Source organism: Lissotriton helveticus, chromosome 3_1 (assembly GCF_964261635.1).
Source record: "Lissotriton helveticus chromosome 3_1, aLisHel1.1, whole genome shotgun sequence".
In the NCBI taxonomy this organism is placed as follows: Eukaryota; Metazoa; Chordata; class Amphibia; order Caudata; family Salamandridae; genus Lissotriton; species Lissotriton helveticus.
The window spans coordinates 434,771,590-434,793,403 of record NC_136061.1 but is presented as its reverse complement, the minus strand read 5'-3'; positions in this window follow the sequence as shown (position 1 = coordinate 434,793,403).

Below are 21,814 nucleotides of genomic sequence, written 5' to 3'. Positions count from 1 at the left end.
TGATCCATACAGCCACTCACACATTCACTGGCTCTCATGCACAGTTATTTATATATGCCAACTCTCACATGTACTGTGTTTTACATATGTACTTACTATGACATGTAGCATTGCGATATCCATTCACTCATCAATACACTCATGCACACAGTCAACCGCCCATGTAGCTGTTTCCACATGCACTCTTGAACTCATACACCTAGTGAATCAACTGCTCACACATCTATGCACAGAGGCACACACCTCCCAGCCACCCCCACACAAACTCAATCTCCCATACAAATACTTGGGCAACCAATCAATAACACATATAGCCTCTCGTATAGCTAATGATCAGAACATGCAGCAGTTTACATCACAACAGACATACTGATGCACACATTCAGACAGTTTAGTCACTAACCCATGCATTTAGTACGACACATTTATTCACTCACTCATACAGTCAGTCACGCACCTACTAAATCCTTCATCCAGACACTTATACATCCACTCATTCTTCAATATGTCAAACATATTTAAACTTTACAGAAACACACAGTCACTGGATGATGTCATCAGTGATGTCATCAGTGATGTCATTTGAGATGTCATCAGTGATGTCATCAGTGATGTCATTTGAGATGTCATCAGTGATGTCATCAGTGATGTCACTGACCATGTCATGAATGATGTAATATGTGACATCATCAGCAGTGGATTGCGGGTGCGCGAAATATATAGTTAGTGCAACTAACTATATATGGAATTTCATTGGTTTTGTATGATTAAAATATTCACCTAACTATATATGGTCTCAAACCTATGGTTTTTTCATTGAATTTTCAAGGTTTTGTAAATGCAAATACCTAACTATATATGGTCTCAAACCTATGGTTTTTTCTGTGAATATATATATAAACGTAATATTAATAAAAAATATACAATATTTTTACCATACGGTAGCGGGAGAGTAACATTTACTATTACAACTCTAATGAGTGCAACAGTACGGAAAGCCTTGGATAGCGTTGGGGTACAAATAAATATTCCCACTCCAGTGAGTGCAACATTAGGGAAAGGGTTAGATAGCGGGAGGGTAAAAATTACTATTCCCACTCCAGTGAGTGCAACAGTAGGGAAAGAGTTGGATAGCATAGGGGTAAAAATTACTATTTCCACTCCAGTGAGTGCAACAGTAGGGAAAGCATTGGATAGTGTAAGGGTAAAAAATACTATTCCCACTCCACAGAGTGCAACAGTAGGGAAAGCGTTGGATAGCGGGAGGGTAAAAATTACTATTCCCACTCCAAAGAGTGCAACAGTAGAGAAAACATTGGATAGCGTAGAGGTAAAAATTTACTATTCCCACTCCAGAGAGTGAAACAGTAGGGCAAGCGTTGGATAGCGTAGGGGGTAAAAATTACTATTCCCACTCCACAGCGTGCAACAGTAGGGAAAGCGTTGGATAGCGGGAAGGTAAAAATTACTATTCTCACTCTAGTGAGAGCAACAGTAGGGAAAGCGTTGGATAGCGTAGGGGTAAGAATTACTATTCCCACTCCAGAGAGTGAAACAGTAGGGAAAGCGTTGGATAGCGTAGGGGTAAAAATTACTATTCCCACTCCACAGAGTGCAACAGTAGGGAAAGCGTTGGATAGCGGGAGGGTAAAAATTACTATTCCCACTCCGGTGGGTGCAACAGTAGGGAAATCGTTGGATAGGGGGAGGGTAAGAATTACTATTCCCACTCCAGAGAGTGCAACAGTAGGGAAAGCGTTGGATAGCGTAGGGGTAAAAATTACTATTCCCACTCCACAGAGTGCAACAGTAGGGAAAGCGTTGGATAGCGGGAGGGTAAAAATTACTATTCCCACTCCGGTGGGTGCAACAGTAGGGAAATCGTTGGATAGGGGGAGGGTAAGAATTACTATTCCCACTCCAGAGAGTGCAACAGTAGGGAAAGCGTTGGATAGCGTAGGGGTAAAATTTACTATTCCCACTCCACAGTGTGCAACTGTATGGAAAGCGTTAGATAGCGGGAGGGTAAAAATTACTATTCCCACTCCAGAGAGTGCAACAGTAGGGAAAACGTTGGATAGCGTAGGGGTAAAAATTACTATTCCCACACTCCAGAAAGTGAAACAGTAGGGAAAGCATTGGATATCGTAGGGGTAAAGGTTTCTATTCCCACTCCACCGAGTGCAACAGTAGGGAAAGCGTTGGATAGTGGGAGGGTAAGAATTACTGTTCCCACTCCAGTGAGTGCAACAGTAGGGAAAATGTTGGATAGCATAGGGGTAAAAATTACTATTCCAACTCCAGAGAGTGAAACAGTAGGGAAAGCGTTGGATAGCGTAGGGGTAAAAATTACTATTCAAACTCCACAGAGTGCAACAATAGGGAAAGCGTTGGATAGTGGGAGGGTAAAAATTACTATTCCCACTCCAGTGAGTGCAACAGTAGGGAAAGCGTTGGATAGTGTAGGGGTAACATTTACTATTCCCACTCCAGTGAGTGCAACTGTAGGGAAAGCGTTGGATAGTGGGAGGGTAAAAATGACTATTCCCACTCCAGCGAATGCAACAGTAGGGAAAGCGTTGGATAGCGTAGGGGTAAAAATTACTATTCCCACTCCAGTGAGTGCAACAGTAGGAAAAACGTTGGATAGCGTAGGGGTAAAACTTACTATTCCCACACCAGTGACTTATACAGTAGGGAAAGTAATGATTTAATATATTAATAAAAATAAATTAAATATCAATACCAATAAAACATTAATTAAAATGAATTCCCAATTTAATATTATGTAATAGTTAATTAATTAGAAATACAAATAAATATTAGTTATTAAAAATCAATTACCTATTCATAATTAATTAACAACTCATTAATTTTCAATAACAAAAACTAATTAATACAAATTAATACCACTCAATAATTAATTAGCAGTATATTAATTATGAATACACAAAAAGTATTTTTAATATGCAATTCATTACAATTACATTACTTCCCACCCTATTCCCCTATAAACCCACAACCTGCTATAGAAAATAAATTAATAAAATTATCATAATTATCAAAGAATTAATTAATAAAAACAAATTAACAATTAATTAAAATTAATTACCGATTAAAAATGTATTAACAATAAATTAAAAAACAATACCAATAAATAAATAAAAAACATTTACTTAATTACAATTAAATTACTTCCCACCCTATTCCCCTATAAATCCACAACCCACTACGGAAAACAAATTAATACAATTAACATAATTATCAATTAATCAATTAATAAAAAGTAATTACCAATTAATACAAAATAATTACCAATAAAAAATGTAATTAACAATAAATTCAAAATAAATACCAATAAATTAATACAAATATTTAATTAATTACAATTAAATTACTTCCCACCCTATTCCCCTATAATCCCACAACCCGCTACAGAACTAAAAGCAAAATTAAATTAAAAATAATTAATAATTGTTAAAAATGTATATTTAATTTAATATATTTAAATCACTTCCCACCCTATTCCCCTTTAAACCCACAACCCGCTACAGGATCAAATTACGCAAAAATTAAATAACATAAAATTCATTACTTTAAAAAAATTAAACATACATTACAAAAATAATATACACTTTTCACTCATATACTAACATACAAACCTCTTTAAAAAATTCGATATTATTAAAAATTCGATATATTTTAATGCCTATATTATATACTTCGATATTTTAAACCAATACCAATAAAACATTAATTAAAATTAATTACCAATTTAATATTATGTAATAGTTAATTAATTAGAAATACAAATAAATATTAGTTATTAAAAATCAATTACCTATTCATAATTACCAACTCATTAATTTTCAATTACAAAAACTAATTAATACAAATTAATACCACTCAATAATTAATTAGCAGAACATTAATTATGAATACACAAAAAGTATTTTTAATATGCAAATAATTATAATTACATTACTTAAATCACTTCCCACCCTATTCCCCTATAAACCCACAACCCGCTACAGGATCAAATTACGCAAAAATTAAATAACATAAAATTCATTACTTTAATAAAATTAAAAATACATTACAAAAATATTATACACTTTTCACACATATACTAACATACAAAACACTTACAAAAATTCGATATTATTAAAAATTAGATATATTTTAATGCCTATATTATATACTTCGATATTTTAAACTTCGATATTTTAAACTTCGATATTTTGACAATCGATATTACTTACCTTCAATTCGATATTTTTAACAACTATATTATGTCCATGCGATATTTTGTCCATTCTATATTTTTAATTCGATATTATGTCCATTCTATATTTTTACTTCGATATTATGACTTAATACCCTTTAAATTTGTGAGGAAACTCAAATTTAACAAATGGCACAGTCTCAAGAATTCTGATGTTTGTATGGAATCTACCCTAAGTAACACCTTGGCAACACCAACCAATCTCACTGTAGGAGATGTTGAAACACTGTTAGGCATGCACGATCTTCGGGACGTATCTGAATACACCAACATGTCTGCCATGGCAAATATTAACATGGATTTTCCCACAGATTTAGCAGCTTCCACCTCATTTAAACCCGCTCTGTCTTTTATCCCTTGTTACTCCATGACAACATTGATACATTTGATGACATGGTGGTACAAGACCTTCTGAAACTCAAAAGACAAAGAAAGGTGTCCTTTAACAACAATTTGATCTAAAAAGAAAAAGCTATCAAATCCTTAGCAGAAGACACAAATATCGTATACGTCCTGCTGACAAATGAGGCAATATTGTCCTCCTAAGTCAAGACAAGTACTTAGCTGAAGCCCAATGACAACTAAAGGATACAAGGTTCTATCTCAAAATCAATAGTGATGTATATAACGACAGTATACTGAAAATCTGGAACAAACTTAAAGACTGGCAAGTAAGCGGCATCATTACGTGGGACGAATATTGCTTTACGAATAGATCGTATCCCAAACTTCCTATTCTATAACTTTTACCCAAAGTGCATAAGGACCCCACTAGGCTGCCAGGGAGACCTATAGTCTCATCTATTGGCAGCACATTGGAAAATGTGTCAAAATATGTAGATCATTTCTTAAGCGAATATGTAACAGCTCTGCCATCCTGTTAGGGATACCAAAGCTTTCCTTACCAAAATAGAAGGTATCAGGTAGGAAGAGGATTATCTCCTGGTGACACTTGATGTCAACTCACTTTACACCATTGTAGATCATACGCAGGGTGTAAAGGCATGTTATCACTATCTCAAACATTGTCCCATTGGTTTGTTGGACCACACTAACATGCTCATCGAAATGATGAAGCAATGTCTGAAAAATAACATCTTTATGTTCGATGGATGTTGTACAAACAGGTCCTTGGTACTGCTATGGGCACTTGTTTTGCCCGTAGCTTTGCCAACCTGTTTCTGGGACTGTGGGAAGAGGAAATCAGAAAAGAAGAAAATATGGCTCTAGAATTTTCCAAAGTACATTTATGGTTACGATATATCGATAACCAATTTGTTATCTGAAAAGGCACACAAGCTTGAGATCGCCAATTTTGTGGAAAAACTCAACACCAATAGGTATAACATCAAACTGTCATCTAAAGCAAACAAACACTCCATAGAGTTCCTTTAGATGTAATGGTGAGTGTCAAACATAATACTCTTGAAACTAGTCTACTTAGGAAAGCAACTGCAGGGAACACCATTCTCCAATCATCCGGACACTCTCAAATGGAGTATTCCTTTTGGAGAACTGTTGAGGGTAAGAAGAAATTGCAGTACATAAGACGTTTTTACTATTGAAAAAGTTCACATAGTAACCAGATTTATTGAGAGGGGTTATCCCAGTTGGGTCCTCAATCATGCCGTCAAAAAAGTTAACAAGACCAGGAGAACAGAAACCTTGCAAGATCACAAAAAAGACATTGTGAATAGCTCCAAAACTGAGAATACAGAAATAAGTGAAACAAGAATAATCAATACCTACAATCACAACTCCCAAGAGATATATAGGATCTTTGCAAAACATTGGCCCATACTTAAAAATTATTCGGTCATTGGCAAAACCATTCAGACACGTCCCAGAGTCACTTACAGAATAGGCAATAGCCTTAGGGACATCTTAGTCCATAACGACATCACAAAAGCACGTACACAAAGAGAACATAACCTAAAAAAGTTTTTTACTCGTGCGGTCACTCTAAAGCCTGCCGCAATAGCCACTTCGTAAAAGAATACAGTATACCAGGTAGAATCAACAAGAAACAGATCACCCAATTCCTAACTTGCAGCACCACTTTTGTGGTATATGCATTGGACTGTCCATGTGGACTCCGCTATATCGGAAGTACCACCTTTATGGCAAAAAAGAGTGTCCTTGAGCACATGCGTGCTATTAACAACAAAGATCCACACTACCCAGTTGCACGCCATTTTCAGACACATCATCTTTCTAACAGTTTTCAACTGGGCTATTTCATAATCAAACAAGTACACACAGGTAATCGTGGGGGCAATAGAGTACAACTGTTACGTAAACGAGAATCTAAATGGATTCTAGAGCTCAAAACCAAACAGCCAGGAGGCCACAATTTAGACAAAGAACTAGGAATACACTTATATGCAGATTAAGTACATATATTTTCCTACAAGTCTATCTGGTATTCCAATTACTCCTTCCGAATTGATTATATATATCATTATTCGCTACTGTGTTATAAGATCTAAATAAATGTGTTTTCTCTTTAAACTCTGTATCATGTTCTTAATCCTGCACTTGTGTGTTTATATCTTTACAGGAGGAAAGGAAGGGACCCACCGCCAGTTGATGGACACAGTTTTAACGGGCTCCGTACCCTTTTCTTCCTCCCATTGTGGAGTATCACCATATCCACATAAGATTTCTTTAATGTTATCACGTCTTTTGTCCATTGGTTTTTCCTGCTTCCCTCTGTTGCTGAGGACTGCATTTATGAATCGTATATGTGGCTAGCCATACAATCATGTTGAGATCGGGCTCTCTGATCTGTACTTATACATAATTAGTATACGTTTTGTGACTTCTACACCAAACTATTAAGCTGTATACATTGTTACAATTGTGGTGGTGTTATAGACATAACCCCTTGATTACCCTGCATATTTGTCTGTTGCAAGCATAGGACTCATATATCTATTGAACACTTTTGTTGTATTTACTCAGCATGTTCAGGGCACTGGCCTGACAGGGAATTAGTTATTTTAATAACAGCCACATATTATTAGGTTATTCTTTATATGTATTCCACATTAATTTTGTGACCACGCACATTTCTTAACATGTGCAGCAATGGTGCTCCAACAGGCACTATGCCTCCTAAAATGGATAGTAAGCAGTACAGGGTTGCTGGCTACCCCCTTGGCACCGTTTCACTAATTATTTAATTAGAAATACGCTGCTATGTAACACCATGCCGAATTTTTTAAGTTGCAGGATGAATTTTAATCTGCATTTAACTGCTTTATTATTTGAATTTGTACGTATATACATACACGTTATAAGATGGCCGCCACAATTGTGTCATTAGTTTGCTATTGTCTGTTGCAAGCACAGGACTCATATACCTATTGACCTATACCTATTGACCTACTGAACACTTTTGTTGTACTTACTCAGCATGTACTCAGGGCACTCGCCTGGCAGTGAGTTATCTGTTTTAATAGCAGCCACATATTATTAGGTTATTTTTTATATGTATTCCACATTAATTTTGTGACCACGTATAATTATTTACGTGGTTAGCAATGGTGCTCCAACAGGCACTATACCTCCTAAAACGGCCAGTAAGCAGTACAGGATTGTCGGTTACCCCCTTGGCACCGTTTCACCTATGATTTAATTAGATAGAACATGTTTGACACGGCAGCTCCAGCCGTGAGAGAGCGCACCGCCGACATCACCGAAGGGAGGTCTGTGTGGCTGTGTAATGTCGCAGCCTGTGCCAGCATGAGGAAATAAGCAATTTCATAAAGCGGAACAACGGACCTGAGGCCCACTGGAGGGCTTGGAACATTGCCAATATCGGAAGATGAAAGAAGGTTAAAAACGGACCTCACCAGAGAGGAAGAATCGGGCCTACCACTCCCGGCATGCTGTTCACTGGAGAGCACAAGTTAATGAGGGTAAAATATGTGGTATGCCAGTGCCTGTTTTTTAACTTACCTCGAACCCCATGATTAAGGTGCAGGGCACCGAAACGCGTAGGGGACTTTAATTATTGGGCTGATTGAACTGCTTTTTGCAAGAAAAGTTCAGTGAACTATTTCCTGTGGAGTGCGTTCTCTAAGCGCGGAGGTTTTTTGGAACATATATATATATATATATATATATATATATATATATATATATATATATATATATATATATATATATATATATATAAACGCTCCACTTACACCTGCCTGTCGCACTCCTAGGCTGGTGCCTGCTCGCCGGGGGTGCACCCGACCATCATATCAGCTCAACAGTCCCTCCCCGTCAATTCCGGGAATCAGGTAGCAGCACTCAGGGGTAAATACACAGTTAGGTTTTTATTCGTTCACAACGCGCATTCGGCACTCGGCCTTCGTCAGTGTTCAAAACAACTAAGCGCCGCGCAGTCTCAATGCTTTTAAAATCATCACGTGGTAATTTTGCATGACATAAAGATAGGACCATCGTGGGAAAACACGGTCGCCATCTTTGAATGGGTAAAGTATATTCAATGTTGCTCTCTGCTCTATGAATCGAGCAGTATACAACTATGCATACATAGATAAATCCGTAGCAATGCACACCAAAAGTCAAAATGCGATCACTCAATAATGGCCATTGACATAATGCCCGCAGTTTTGAACACTGACGAAGGCCGAGTGCCGAAAGCGCGTTGTGAACGAATAAAAACCTAACTGTGTATTTACCCCTGAGTGCTGCTACCTGATTCCCGGAATTGACGGGGAGGGACTGTTGAGCTGATATGATGGTCGGGTGCACCCCCGGCGAGCAGGCACCAGCCTAGGAGTGCGACAGGCAGGTGTAAGTGGAGCGTTTATATTGATTTCCAGTCACACCGCAACTTCGACGGAATAATTTGGATTTGGGAAACGGAGTCTCCAAAGGTGCCCGCGCTTACAGCAAGACTGGTTTACTGGAGCGCGCAAAGGCAAGACCGGGTAAGGAGACCACTTTCTATCACCAAGTATTACAAAGTTGAATTGTTGCTGGCGTAAGGGGACACAGGTTGAACTTAATGGTCACGGCTGTGACCAGAAGTGACAATGTCCACGTGATGATTTTAAAAGCATTGAGACTGCGCGGCGCTTAGTTGTTTTGAACACTGACGAAGGCTGAGTGCCGAAAGCGCGTTGTGAACGAATAAAAACCTAACTGTGTATTTACCCCTGAGTGCTGCTACCTGATTCCCGGAATTGACGGGGAGGGACTGTTGAGCTGATATATATATATATATATATATATATATATATATATATATATATATATATATATATATATATATATATATATATATATATACCTATATATATATATATATATAGTATATATATATATATTCACTGAAAAAACCATAGGTTATAGACCATATATAGTTAGGAATTAGCATTTACTAAACCTTATTTTACTCACACAAAACCATTGAAATTCCATATATAGTTAGTTGCACTAACTATATATCGCGCACCCGCAATCCACTGCTGATGATGTCACATATTACATCATTCATGACATGGTCAGTGACATCACTGATGACATCACTGATGACATCTCAAATGACATCACTGATGACATCACTGATGACATCTCAAATGACATCACTGATGACATCATGACACACCAATACCAGTTACTACATACGCACTCACTGATTCCTACGTCTACACACACATTCACTCATTCACCCATACAATAACTCATACATACAGTCACTTATTATTACAACACTATCATATGCACTCATACACCTATGCAGACAGTCACACACTGCCACTCATCCATGGAGTTACTCACACACCAAGTCAGTCCTGTAAAGAATCAATCACACTTCCATTTCTTCATCTATACAGTTAAACACAGAACACCATACTTCAGTGACATCACTGATGACATCACTAATGACATCTGAAATGACATCACTGATGACATCTCAAATGACATCACTGATGACATCATGACACACCAATACCAGTTACTACATACGCACTCACTGATTCGTACGTCTACACACACATTCACTCATTCACCCATACAATTACTCATACATACAGTCAGTTATTATTAGAACACTATCATATGCACTCATACACCTAGTCAGTCCTGTGAAGAATCAATCACACTTCGATTTCCTCATCTATAGTTAAACACAGAACACCATACTTTTCACACATATACTAACACATACTTACTCTCTTATACAATCACTGATACAAGTACACATTGATATGCACAGAGTCACACACCTCCCAGCCAGCCACACACACACTCAGTCTTCCATACATCCAGTCATTCTTCAATATGTAAAACGTATTTAAACTTTACAAAAACACACAGACACTAGATGATGTCATCAGTGATGTCATTTGAGATGTCATCAGTGATGTCATCAGTGATGTCACTGACCATGTCATGAATGATGTAATATGTGACATCATCAGCAGTGGATTGCGGGTGCGCGATATATAGTTAGTGCAACTAACTATATATGGAATTTCAATGGTTTTGTGTGAGTAAAATAAGGTTTAGTAAATGCTAATTCCTAACTATATATGGTCTATAACCTATGGTTTTTTCAGTGAATTTTCAAGGTTTTGTAAATGCTAATTCCTAACTATATATGGTCTATAACCTATGGTTTTTTCAGTGAATTTCATTGGTTTTTTAACAGCTAATATCTGTAGCTGTAAAATTTATTCTTCTTTAAATCCAAAAATATATTTTATATGTTTATGAATAATTATTTTTTTCAATATTTTTTTTTCTTCGTTCCCGCTTCGCGAATCGGGAACCTTACAGTAAAAAAATGTTCAGCAAAATAAAAAAAAAAGTTCTTTTCAGAACTACCTCCCCGTTATTAAAAAATTGGTACAATATTTGGAACTGTGCCAACCTCTATTTCTCTTAGTTCGCTTCCTAGTTCGCTCGCTGGTACGCGAACTGGAAGCGAACCAAAAACAGTAAGTATAAGGGAAGGAAACACACACTTATGTTAAAAGAAAGACAGCTATAGGGGAGTAAACTAGAGATACTATTACCCATAATCCACTACTGATGATGTCACATATTACATCATTCATGACATGCTCAGTGACATCATCAGCAGAGGATTGCGGGTTTTTTGGCAACATGCCTTATCGACGGTTTAATAACGCTGCCTTTTGCTTTATATAAGTTTTCAAATTGTATGAAATATATACCAATAGGTCTTTATGAACCTTTAGGTAGTGCTTTTGTTCATGAGGTCTGGTCGCTTCCATACACATACAGATGTTTCAAAGATGATCAAGAAGTTTATCTGAATGGAGAGGAATGCACTGAGACGCCAGATCATTCACTAATGTGTAGGCACATACAGTTACACGATTCATGCAACAAACAGCGACCAAATATGGCTTGCGTGATGCAAGGCACGCCAGTTCCTGCTATCATCCCCACGTTCAAGTTGTTGGAAAATGGTAGTTATTTGATGCTCAATAATGAAGATTGTTCTGAGTTAATTAAAAGTATTCCTTTTATCGTAACAGTAAGTGAACGGGTTATTTGCTGCAGAAATGTTCTATTTCCTCCCACACATGAACATAGGGAGTTTTCAATCTGGCCACAAATACCAACCTTGGGACACGTTTCAACAGCATGACAAGAATAAGAGCTCTTTTGTCTCAGAGAGAGGTGGCCTTGAGTTCGGCCCGTGAAACTTTCGTACTTCACATAGCGAACACCCGTACACAGGTTTGCCTTTCAATTTCAGCAACATGTTTCCGACTATCTTTAACGCATCCTCCACAAAATCCCTGGCACACTTTTTTAAAGTTGTTACCAGTGGTCTCGTGACTTCATTTGAGAAAATCTTTGGAGTCATCCCTACTCCCTTTCATTCCATTTTCTCCACTCTGGTTCGTGGATTGCATTTTTACTTGCATTACCAGCGGACGCTCTTGTACTTTTTTACATTTTTAAATATGGATGTCCCTCCTATGCAACCTCCGACCCTGCAGCTGCTGACACTGTTCCGCAATCGCATGCTAGAATATTATGGCACAATGCCGTTGGCGATATTAAGCACGGCATATGGATTATCTTTTCGGTTCTCCTACTTCACCTGTGTCCAGCCTGTATTTCACTGCCTGACCTGTGATTTCGATTGGGCCATTGATTTGTGTCTCTGCGGACCGGTTTCTCCTGACGTCGACTTTAATCAGCTGATGACTCCTATCATTACTCACGAGTTGATTTGTCCTGGCGAAAGGATTATGGCTGTGGCATTGATGCATGGACTACTTGGTCCCTGGAATTTACTGGCGGCAGCACAGTCTTTCTTGGAACACAGCTTTCTTGAAAACCCACCGAGCTGTCCTCTGATGGTGATAGAGGATCCGGTGCTGGGAGAGCACGTATGTTCTTTTCCGCTTTTAAATTGGATGGCTGAACTGTTTTCGGATGAAGACGGTGACTTCCTGTTGGAGGCTGTTGCAGCTTATTTTGCATACACAGTTATGTCATAGACCTTTTTCATGTTTCATATGCTGAGTACTAGCATTTCATTGACAATTCATTGACTTAATTGTCAAGTTTTTATTATTTACCTTGCCTATTGGCTTAAGACTCGATAAAGTACTTGGCTGTTTTATTTTTCTTTAGCATTGAATTTTCCTAGTTTTTAATGCTTTACCTTGCGGACCGTCCACATATAAACTTGCAATCTGCTCTCATGAGATGGCACTTCTATTATCTTATTCAGTTCGTTTCCGGATCATGAGGAGGTGTCATCTAGGTCCTGGATATCTTTACACCGTGTTAAGTTAGCATGGGCTCATTACCGGTTTAAACGCCATTTTTCCTTTTTTGCAACTTCTGCACACGACATTTAGTTGTTGCTTTAGCTTTCCACCTAGTAGTTCATCGTGGTTTACATGAGAATAATATGTTATTGCTCTACTATCTGCTTTGCTTGTTAAACTATATCTGTACAGCGAGTGCTAAAGTTTCAAGAACAACACGATACAGAATTGTTATGAGGTCTGATCTCCACGACTTCATACTCATAACATAAGTGCAACTTCTGCCAATTCTGGGCATGAGGCGGGTTTTATATTGCTTTGCCGAACACACATACACAACAGTTGATGCGGTTCACATGAAGAGAGAGCTGGTGTATGCTGATGTGATTCCTTCAAATCTAAGACACTAAAGTATGGGCACGCCCTAAACCAACACAAAGAGACCTTCTTAGCAAATAATATAATATGTGTATTAGGGAGGGTGAGATATAAGCAGCCGCGGGCCGTGGAGGGAGTTACGGTGAGGCAGGGAGGCGGGGAGGGGGAGAAGCAGGGTGGAGCCCTCTCTACCTTGCCCCTCCCCCTCCCCGCCTCCCTGCCCCACCGTAACTCCCTCCACGGCCCGCGGCTGCTTATAAGTGTTGCTAACTCTTATTCATTTACAGCATGTTAACATACTGTCACCATTCGCTTTTTATGTACTAGTAACTATGCTGGTAATTTTGCTACTGATAATATGTGTACTTGTATTCTCCACCCTGCTTCTCCCCCTCCCCGCCTCCATGCCTCACCGTAACTCCCTCCACGGCCCGCGGCTGCTTATAAGTGTTGCTAACTCTTATTCATTTACAGCATGTTAACATACTATCACCATTCACTTTTTATGTACTAGTAACTATGCTGGTAATTTTGCTACTGATAATATGTGTACTTTTATTATCTAAGGTACTACGCCTGAGAAGACGGCATTAGTAAATAAACATTTCAAATACACATGTGTTCTTCTTAACTCCATGTTCTGGTTTCTAAGAAATATATAACGACCGACTGTTCATGAGTTCCACGTATCCTGAGGTACTATAAGTTCATATTCTGGATTGTCTAAACATTGAGAGTTTGTTATATCCAATGTGACACTGTACCTAGCTTGCTAAATAGTTTTTGATTACTAACGTGAGTTTTGGGACACCCTAATTCGCCGAGGTTCCAATCCTCTGTCCACAGTTCTGTGTGAGAACAGAAACCCTGCGACAGGGGCACCCCCGACCCTTGCTGGAGCTTCATCACACTTGCGATACAACTCCAGCAATGCGCCACCTTTACGGCACAGATACATCACGCATCTGTGCTGTTTTTGCCCCGTGATGCGCCGCATTGTAAATGCAGCACACCATAGGTGACGGAACAGCGGCACAGAATGACTAACACATCCCTGGTGATGCGCCAGTCATCATAAATCTATCCCTATGCTTCTTATCTTGTTAGAGATGAACCGCCATATGTATCATCAAAGTTATTTGCATTTCCTAAATAGCGAACTTTAAGGAATAAATAGCGATTCTTTACCATTCCTAGTTTGCGATGAGCTATTTGCTAATTAGCCGAATGTAGCCCAATGAAGCCCAATGTAGCCCAATGTAGCCCAAAGATGGCCGCCAGACACACAAAAAAACAAATGTAGCCCAAATATCAGCCAGATGTAGCCCAACTATAGCCCAGTGACAGAATGACCAATCAGCTTCGCAAACCTCCGTTACGCGAAGCGGAGCGCTGTTACAGATATATATCTTTTTTTGAACGTTAATTTCTCAAAATCCACTGGAGCACATATATTGAGACCTAGCAAAGGCACATCGGGCTACCAGTCCCTAATATTTTGCCAAGTTTCGTGCAAATCCATTCAGCCGTTCAATTATTATTTTTATTATTTTTTTTTGCCCCGCGGGGCCCTTTTAAAACCTCCACATCAAACCTAGGGGGTCAGCGAGGATCTACTATGCCCCCTTATAGTTATTTCCCCCTTTGTTTTGACCTCCTCTTGTCTCTCGATCCTACCGAGAGACAAGATGGCGGCCGCTACGGACTGTTTGGAATGTTGACAGACGCCGGAGAACCAATCAGCTTCGCTTCACAAAGCTCCGTTGCGCGAAAAGTCCGCGAACCAGAGCGCTAACCGGTCCGCTGTTACAGATATATATCTTTTTTTAAACGTTAATTTCTCAAAATCCACTGGAGCACATATATTGAGACCTACAAAAGGCACATCGGGCTACCAGTCCCTACAATTTTGCCAAGTTTCGTGCAAATCCATTCAGCCGTTCGGGCTAAAAGTGAGGCCAACCGCCCTATGGAAAACTCAATGTTAAAAACACGTTTTGGGACCCCCCTTTTTTCTCGGCCCCCCCTTGACGAACCCCCCCCAAATTTTCAAGGGCTGCTCAGAAACAAAATGTGCCATTTTCCTGAAAATTTCAGCCAATTCCGTCCACAAACGCCAAAGTTATTAGACATAGAATTTTCAAAAAACCCATAGAGAAAAAATCCTAACTATATATACCTACTGGCGACCGCCAGTAGGTAATATATAGGTATATATATATATATATATATATATACATACATACTTACATATACATACATACATACAGTGCCCCTGTTGCTGGTATTAGGCATACGGTTGGGTTAGTAGTACAGTTAATAAAATCGGCAAGATGTTTTAGGTTGTTCATTGGCAATGAATAGGAATATTTATATTTTAAAACATTTTATGTATTTATATGTTTTATTATTATTCTGAATTGCCAATGCACTTTTACCTAAACATGTGCAATATTACCTAGAAGCTGCTATATATTTATATATTATTATAAATGTAGAAATTAATTATACTTTACCTCTACTTGAGAGTTCTTTTTAACGCATTATGTGTTAATTGTGTTAGTAACTTTACTATGTCTATTACGTAACGGCATCATGCACTTTAAAAACGGTATGCCAGCCCCCATGACGGTGTCATGTGATCAAGGCTTCGTTAAGCCGAAACGCGTCATGGCAGTTTGGTGATGGGCTAACTAATAAATAATTTGCACCAATTCCTGGGTCTCGCTTCGTCTGTTTGGCTGATTTTCTGATTTTTTGGACGTCTACATACCGCATATATATATATATATATACATATATATATATATATATATATATATATATATATATATATATATATATATGAAACAATCTCAGTTTTCTCTCGCCTGGAGCCCAGTCACGGATACCGACGGCGCAAAAATAGAGAGGAGACCCAAGTGCAGGTGAGCAAGTTTATTCAGTCGTGGAGAAGGCGCACCTCGGCATAACGTTTCGGCCTTCACAGAGGCCTTGGTCACATGACGCATGCAAGAGAGGAAGCTACATTTAACGTGCTAGTGCAAATAATCTTGTTATGTCATTGGTTGAATGTGAACACATAAGGTTGTCATCAATGATAGACATAGAAGACAGATTTAGGGAGGGGAGTGGATTGTGAGGCTATTTTAGCAAATGTACAACTGCTATATCCACATCTGATTGACTCTTGTAAATCTCCAAGCGATAATCATGATCAATTAATTGCTGATTTTGAAGTTTTGTGTTCAACTTTCAAAACTCTTTTGTCTGTTCCATTACCCAAGGAAGGTAAAGAGCCAAGGTGGTTTGATTCATCATGTTCCTTGGCAAATAGAGAACTAAGAAAGGCTCTCTCTATCAAACCAAGGTGTACAGTAACCGTTCAACTAGCCAGGAAAAACTATAAAACTAAAATATCAGAACGGAAGGCTAACTTACTTTCCGATCAATGGGACTCTTTGTTAATCAGTGCAAACTTGGGTGGAAGCGGCCCATTTTGGTCAGCTGTCAGAAAAACAAGGGAAATGGGAAAGAAACTTACCCAAATTAGCTGTAATATAACAAGCGCAGCATGGGAGACCCATTTTCCTAGTATTTATGCAGCCCCCTTAGAGGAGTATCCTCCTCCTACTGTTGGTCAATCAGGTGGTCTACTAATCTTAGATCATGAAGTCAAAACGGCTATAAAAGAGAGTTTGGGAACTAAGGCACCTGGACCGGACGGTCTTCCCATTGATATCATTAAATATGATGTCGATCTGTGGACACCTATACTTCTCAATATTTTTAATAGTCTCCCAAAAACAGCTAAGCCGACTACTTGGGCAACTAGCATTATTGTCCCTATCTACAAAAAGGGAGATAGATCTGACCCTGCGAATTATCGCCCTATCTCCCTTTTGGACAATACTTTAAAAATATTGGGTCGTATAATCTTTCACAGAATACTGGAATGGGCAACCGACACTGACTTCTTAGATCCGTGTCAGATGGGGTTCCGCAGTGGGGTAGGAACAGTGGAGCAATGCTTAAACTTAAAGCTGATAATTGATAAATATAGTGTTGCCCGCTCCTCCCCCACCTATCTCGCATTTATGGATCTCTCATCCGCTTTCGATCTTGTCAATAGATTGAAGCTCTGGTCCATTCTTTCAATCAACGGCCTTGATAACACTCTTGTAAATTTTTTAGCCTATCTCCATACTGACCTGAAAGCACGGGTACGTATCGGGATGGGCGGTGAGGTATCAGGAGCCATTGATATAGGGAGGGGGGTGAGACAGGGGTGCGTTTTAGCACCCCTGTTGTTCATCATCTACATTAACGGTTTATCCACCTGCCTGAAAAAAGTTAATTCAGATGTCCCAGTCATTTTAGGGAAACCACTTCCAGTGCTTCTATATGCAGACGATGCGGTGCTTATGGCCCGCACTCCTAACGCCCTTCGTCTGCTTGTACATAGCTTTGTTAAGTTTATGGAGGATCTGGATTTGAAAGTAAATTTAAAAAAATCTTTTATCATGTCCTGTGGCCCTGGCAAAAGGAAACTCAATACTATACAGTTAGGCACAGACAAATTGGGTTCTGTCCCTAAGTTTCCATATTTAGGGTTGGTTTTCGCTGCGAACGGCTCGTGGAGTGGGCATTTGGCCCACGCCACGAGCAAGTTCTCGAAAGCCAACAACTCTGTTTTGAGTCTCCCACGCCCAAAGAAAATAGGTGCCACTAGGGCTATTTTAAAGATTTTTAAACTACAGTGCGCACCTGTTGCCACGTATGGAGCAGAGGTATGGGGATCGAAAAATAGCCTCTGCATCCAAAGGGAGGAAAATCGATTCTGCAGGAAAGTGCTGGGAGCACCGATCTCCTCATCCAATTTCATCTGTCACAGCGAATTAAATCTTCCACATATAAGTGATTTCATTAGAGCAAGACCTGCACTTTTCTGGATTAGAATCTGGAGGAACGATGCTGCTGCTCTTACTCAAAATATTATAAAGGACTGTTTAAGCAGCGACCACGGAATGAGGATTCCATGGTTGTCCGAAGTTTCCAAATCACTAAATGAAGTTGACAGAGGCACTTTGTTTACTGATCCTATGACTATAGAATTAAAGGATAAAGTCGAGGTCAAGAATGCACTATATGCACTTTACAACAGTGAAAGGCTTAGAAGCGAATCGCAAAAAACAACTGTAATGAAATACATAGGCAATGGATTGTGTGGACAGACCCTGCCGCCCTATCTCTCCCTGCCCATGACCAGCTGGGAGAGATCATTGTTGTTTCGTTTAAGGGCAGGCACTGTAAAATTTATGCTGTCCTTTCCACTAGGGTATTGTCAAAGAGCCGATTCTATTTTATGTCCCTGCGATGGCGTGAGTATTCAGGATGATTTGCACTTTTTATTTTTCTGTAAATTTTATCTTAAATTCATCAAACGGTTTTTAACTCCGTATTTTAAAAAATCCAGACCACTGACTCTTAAAGACTCGTACAGTATGTTGATCGCTCTGGATAGTGATGAATTAACTTTCCGTGTCAGTTCCTTTTTAAGATTGGCCATACGAGCACGCAAGTCAATGGAAAACCCCTGAGTATTGCAATTAGTTTTATTTATGTCTTCATGGAAATGTAGCATATGGTTCTGAAATATATTGTATTGTCACTGTTTGGAATGTAATGTCATATGTCTTATTTTTACCTGTATGTATTTATATCATTAAGGTTGTTGATGTCATGATCGGTACTTTTATGAATTTTAAAGAAATTCGAATAAAGGTATTTTTAACTTGAACTTGACAGATTTAGGCATAAATGCCTCGCATCTCGGGATAATCCCTTGAGTGCAAATAGGCAATGTGCAAAATAGCAATGTGCAAAATACAACGAATAAAAGATTAGTACAAATCATGGTATCGATATATTGTATATATATATATATATTCGCTCCGTCCCTTGCTTAATCTGCTTTGTATTGACTTTACGGCACTTAGCTGTGATAGCTATCAAGTTGGGTAACTGGATAGAATAATGAGTTTGTTTGGTACTCTCTAAACCGCGATGAAATTGAAGTAAAAGAGAAATAAGGACAAATATGTACTTTTAATGCAGCCTCTTAGGAATTAGGACATGTATAAATGAAAGTAAAGATTGGCTATTATAGGTGATTTGTGTTTACAGTGAAAGGATATTAGCGGATTCACGGCTTTATGACAAACGCTTGTAGTCAATTGTTTAATACAAGGTCAAGGCCAGGACGAAGTATAAGACAAACCTTGTAATGTGTCTACTTAGAGTCGTTTCTTGTTAATTCTATACGAGAGCATTGCGAGCCAATACACGGTACAATAGCAAATACTCAGAGAAGGTATGCGCATTACGAAGGGCATGTATGATACATGTGACACACGGTTATGAATTGTAAAATACCGTTGACAATAATATAAATTTTGTTAAGGAGCAAAGATTGACATTTATGGATTACAAGTGAATCTTTGATTGAGCATTGAATCATAACAACGTATATACATGTATTTCAGGATTAGACTGTATTAAGATGGCGCTAATGTAAGAGCATTGCCGTTAGTCCTTTCACTGTTTTGATGAAAGTAAGAACGTTGATAAACATGGCGTTTCTGTGGTGCCGGCAACATCGAAAAAGGCATCTCGCCGAAACATGTATTTTGCTGCTGGTCTTTGAAAGAATAAAACCTCTTTGTAACGTTCCCCGTGAGTGTGGATTTTCCTTGGGGAAGGTCGAGGGACGGAGCGAAAATTAGTTTGCTGTGTCCACAATCCGCAAGTCCGCACCCGCCTGCGAGTGCCCCTGTTTGCCTTTGTGAACTGGAGCGAATATATATGTATACATATATATATAATAATAATAGTAACAGTGAACATTTACAAACTATCTGAATGGCATAGGTGCCCCCTGTCCCCTTTACCTTCTCCCGTTTGCTTCCTCTCCCTAGGTGCTCCCTGCTTTGCACATAGACGTCTGCATAGGATCCAAAACCCTGCATCAGGCCTTCAATTGCACATTCACTCAAGGGAACCTGACACCGGGCTGAGGTTCCGTGAATTCTGAACCCGTTTCATAAAGGTCATGGTTTTGTTACGAATTTGATCTTAGCGAACCGTAACTAGTTAGTGCGGCAAGTATGAGTGTTTTCATCATGTTAAACCGATGGATTCACTACGTATTTAGGGATTTCGTTCTGAACCCTTGGGTTCCATTTTGTGTATGGCAGCCATTTTGTGGTTGCTCTCACATAGGCCGATGACTGTGGCTGAACTAGTCTTTTTAAGGACACGTATACCTTAGCTCCAGTTCATGCTGACTTCTGTTTGACCTGAGTGAACTGACCCTATTGCCTGAAGCTGACCTTGTTAAACCAGTTCCTGCCCTTTAGCTGATCAATATTAAGGATCAGAGCACAGGACGTCGTAAAATGTTTTTGCACACAAATATGCCTTATCCTACTCTCACCTGTTTCTGCTCCTTTCTTTATGGTCTATTTATGATTGGGTTGTGGCCTTTTTTATTATGGGTTCGTTCGACCTGTCTAAAGAAGAATGTTGGGCTTGACCGATGAGTGATCATGGGCTGGGCAACTGAAAAGTGGATTTTACTGTCATGCGATACCTTTGGTGTGAATACATGTGATTGGACAGTTTGTAAATATTAGGTATTTGTCTGGAATGTGATTTTTGGCATAAAAAGGGACGACTTGCTGTGTAAAATTGAGCAGTCTCCTGAGAACTCATACCGTGATGACTTCTAGGACTTCTGTTACTGGCTGCAGCCAATAAATTTGATCTTTGACACCACCAAGAAGTTTCCGTGTCTCTGTATTCTAAGACAGGTGGAACCCGAAGGCTTTGAGCGTGCCCCTGGCGCCGCTGGGTATTAAATAACCCCGTTCTTCAGGGCTTCGAGCATTCCACTGGCTGCCGATATCGAGATGTTCTGCTTTCACAGAGCTCAGATTCATCCACTGGGCCATGCAACTTCACAGAGCTCAGATTCATCCACAGAGCCATGCAACTTCACAGAGCTCAGATCCATCCACAGGGCCATGCAACTTCACAGAGCTCAGATCCATCCACAGGGCCATCAGGGGAAAGGAATCTCTGACAGAATATCGAGGCTGAAAATATCGACAGACAAAATATCGACGTTGGAATATCGAAGGCAAGTATATTGACACCCTATCTACAACATGGTAAGTACAAAAATATCGAAACAAAAATATCGATGTTAAAAATATCGTCATTAAAAATATCGTTTTTTAAAACAAAGGTAAAATTAAGTAAATAGTACTTATATATATTTTAAACTTATGTTAAAATGTGT